This window comes from Scomber scombrus, chromosome 4, assembly GCF_963691925.1.
Source record: "Scomber scombrus chromosome 4, fScoSco1.1, whole genome shotgun sequence".
NCBI classification, from domain to species: Eukaryota; Metazoa; Chordata; class Actinopteri; order Scombriformes; family Scombridae; genus Scomber; species Scomber scombrus.
Window position 1 is genome coordinate 31,382,600 of NC_084973.1, and position 4,618 is coordinate 31,387,217.

Below are 4,618 nucleotides of genomic sequence, written 5' to 3' on the forward strand. Positions count from 1 at the left end.
ACAAACATTTTTCCTCCCTTTCCTTCCTCCTCGCTGTCTTTCTTGCACTGCTTTGTTCCCTTTTAGTTTTTTTTCTCCCCCTTAGGATAGTTTTTTTTCTCCCCCTTAGGATAAGACTGGCAATTTTTCTATATTTTTCTTATTGTTACAAATCTCATGTTTGGATCCAAACCAACAATGAACGGATCTACTAACAATCTACCAAGTATTGTGTGTGTACCGAAAGTCTGATATATCTTATTCCTCTGTGCTGTGGACCTACGCTGTTGGTCTAACACTTCATTGAGCCTCACAGCTGCACATGTTCCTTCATTATAAGAGTTTGGTCATGTTAGTTTGTTTAGAAACGCCTCCAAAGACTAATAACAGAGATCATGTTTTCAGTCTCTGGAGAGTAGTTCTGTGTGAGGCCGACGCTACTGAGCATGTGCAGGAATGTGATTCAATTCACAGCTTCACTAACTTCTTGTGCTAACTATCACAACTTATTTAAATTTACAATGTAGTACATGGTCTGTTTAAATACAGGAAGCATTGTGATGGTAACACTTCCAACTATTTCAATCATTTTCAGAAGACACCATGAACACATAAGGCAGAGCTGATAGTTTAACCACATGGAGGGAGCTTTCTGCTGGTCACACAGAGGCAGAATAAAAGGCTGTAGGTGTAGTGAGCTCTTCCTAATCTAACCAAGATGTTCTATACTTTAACATTAGCTGTCGACTCACTGAAGCGTGGTTAGCTTCTAGGTAGAGCTGGGTATTGATAGGATAAGATAAGATGTGTTTTTATTGATCCCTTCTTGGAATCAACAATAAATAGGATAAAAATAGGATGAAATATAAAAGATACTATATACACTGAACTAGCTCTTTGTGTAAATAAATGTCAGCAAAGAAAATCAGCATAGGTATGACCATTCCCTAATGCACATAACGCACCTCTCGCCAGGTTTACAGCATAGAAAGTGGCATCAACAGCGTCTACAGTGACTTCATCAGTAACAGGAAGTCGGACCAAAACATAAAACCTGCAGATAAGACAAGACGCTAAATTAAAATATGAAAGATATTGTCTGTCGTTGTTCCCACAGCCCTATGTTCCCCCATTTTTAAGTAATTTTCCTCCCATCAAAATTAGGTATACAGCTCAAAACGTTGCAAATAGTATCAGCAGAGTTTATAAAGGCTTCATCGGTAACAGGAAGTTGGACCAAAACACGTAACCTGCAGGTAAGACAATCCATTAAAATATTAAAGATGATCATATTGTCTATTGTTGACATCAAAACAGCGTTGGATCAGAGGTTTGAAAATGGCCACTAACACAGTAAAGAAGTTAATGACAGTCATACTCATCATAACAACACAGGAGTCAACAAAAAATGTCATTCACCAGCTGTTGAACCACCTCAGACAGATAATATCATCGTTTTTAATATTTCATTACAGCTTTGTGTCATCGTACCTCCAGGTTATGTGTTTTGGTCCAACCGTGACATTCCGCCAGCATCAGCTGACCTTTTTGTTTACTGCTGCTTAGTGAATGTTTGCATGTTAACATTAAAAAGCAACACTGTGAACATAGCAAACGTTGTACCTGCTTGAACATCAGCGTGCCAGTATTATCATTGCACAGCCTCACAGAGCTGCTAGCATGGCTGTAGACTGTTAATGTTGTCGTTTCTATTAACCTTTACATGCTGTTCACGGTCAAATTTGACACACTTTTTACATTTGAGAGCTGTAAAAACATCATATACACATTTTTGTACCCAGACTTTTCCTCATGCAAGCCGCAATATACAAAAATATAAATAAAATGCAGCTATTAAGGTTTTTTTGTGCAGATAATGCACATTTTTCTATATGTAAATACACAACATTTAAAAACAAACACCATTAAAACATGTTATATTCTTCATATTCTATAAAATACTCTCGTGGACCATAATATAAAGATTGTAAATGAGTCTTTTTTCCCATGAATAAATAAAATACACACTTTCTTACAGCCTCATTAAGGATTAATAAAACATTTATATATTGACCGATGGGGAATTGATGGTGTAGAGACTAATTATGAGTCTGAATATGAACAGCATTATGTATGCATATGTTTTCTTATGTTATGTGTATTTAATTGCAGTGCTGTATACACTAGGATTTAAAGTAAGGGAGGCAATGAATTCCGTAAATGTCAATATACTATTATATTTACTATATTTCCCCTTTTCACCTTCCTCACTGTACCAGCAGCTGTACCTTCCTCATGTCTTTGCATCCCTTCCTCCCTCCATCCTCACCGCTCCTCCAAGGAAGCTCCTCCCCCCTCAACGTCCCACCAATAAGCAGAGAGCAGGTTTCCATCTCCACAGAGACGGCACACGCCCACCCACGTGTACACACACACACACACACACACACACCCTCGCTGGCAGGCTTCCCCCATGTATGAACTGTAGCTACCCGTGCAAATGCAAAGACACAGCACACACGTGTTCAGAGACACAGCAGGGAACGCTCCTACATATGTAACCACACACACACACACACACATACACAATCACATACACAAGATACACACACGCTGACACACATCAGAGGCGATCCTTTTGATTACGAGAGAAGAATTCCTGCAGATACCTGCCTCTAATGAAAAAAGAGAGATGGATGTAAAGATGGATGGGAGAGAAAAGAACAAAGATTGAGCCCGTAAATGTGGGAAAGAGAAATCTGTCTAGATCTGAAGCACACACACACACACACACACACACACACACACACACACACACACACACACACACACACACACACACGCTGCTTGTTAATGCAGCAGGATCGACCTGATGCCACCTGCAGCCAGTGACAGTCAGCATGTAAAATAACCCGCCACAGCAAAGGAAGGACCAGAGTGGAAGGTAAAACTACTGAAAAAGGAGCATTTCACACAAATTACACAGAAAAAAACACCACATTTTCTCACTTATATCAGACACTTTTAGTTCCATTTGCTCAGAATTTAAGATATCTACTCTACTATACATACTGTATCTCAGCTGATATGAGATTATCACAGATATATAGGTATAAATGAAGCCAATGCATAACAAGACAGTGCAGGAAAAACAGCCAGAGATGTTTGAAATGATCAAGTTTCCATGCATTTTCAAATATCACAATATTTCTACACTTGACTTGCAGCTGGTGCATCAATAAATAAAACTATTACATTCAGTGACATCTTTATTTCCTCTAAGCGTTTCCTAATAACGCTTCATTATCCCTTCCGGAGATGCTAAAGCTGGATCAACTGTTTTTACTTTTTTATTTTTATGACACCATAAAAACAAAATACCCAAAAAAGCGCCGGCTTCTGTAACATTATGCGTCATTACCAAACTGTGCTGTCTGCTGATCCACCACATCAAGCCAAAGCATCGCCAGGGATATTTGGATCAGAGGAGACCCGAGGGGGGTCACTGCGAGAACGTTTTCTAGGGGAACAGAGACGCCATTCAGACACTGTTTGTTTTCTGTTACCATATGGTGAGCATTGAGGTGGGAAGGAGGATCATTAGCTGCCATGTTTGCGTCTGTTTTTACTTTTATTCTCCGGGTCAGAGGTCAGAGGTGCCACATCTGCCCGTGTTATGAGGCCGAACACGCGGTGGGGGGGCCGAACAAGCAATCAGGTGTCTGACATCATACATGTTAACACAACCGCAGCCACCAGCGGTTCCCCCGTGTTACCAAGACAACACAGAGCTCAGTAAACAGCAGGCATGCCGGCGGGGGGGGGTGGGGGGGGGGGGGGGGGGGGGCTACCTTGTGACTGAATGTTGACAGTGGAGAACTTGTGATGCCGTGGTTCGAGTCCCAGCAGGCAGGAAAATAACAGCAGTACGGCACAGCCCCCGAGCAAGGCAACTAATGAGCGTCTGCAGCACCACAGCTGAGAGCGCTCCTATTGTAAGAATCCACATTCTTCTGTATGTTGTCACTGTTAAGACGATTTTTAATGAGGAAGCTACTTAAATAATATTTATTTACAGATTTATAGATTATTGGAAAATCAGCTGACACCAGGTTCAGCCTTCTAGCCCTTTTTTTGTCTTTTTGTTGCAAGACAAGCAGACAAGAAAGTAACAAAAACAAAACAAAAAGTGAGTGTGCGTGCATGCATGTGTGTGTGCGTAGGGGTGTTTGGATGGAAGACAGGGTGTGATGTTAGTGTTATAATGTAATAAAATCATTGGTGAATCATTGTATAATTTAATACAGTACAACAAAACAAACTACAGTACAGTATAATAACAATAATAATAATAATAATAGCCAATAATAGTCATCATCATAATATTAATAAGAAGAGGCGGAAGGAGTAGAGGAAACAAATGAACACACACACACAAAAAACAGAGGAACAACTAAATAAATAAATAAATACAAATATGGCAAAAGAGAGGATGCAAAGCCAGATCGGGGAACGGAGACGCGAGCGGGAGGCCCCACAACCAGGCCCCAAGCAGAGCAGCCAGAAGCCTCAGCAGGAGACATTGCCTATAATGAACAGGATGAGATGTGACCCTAACCCTAACCAGCTGTCGTTCGTG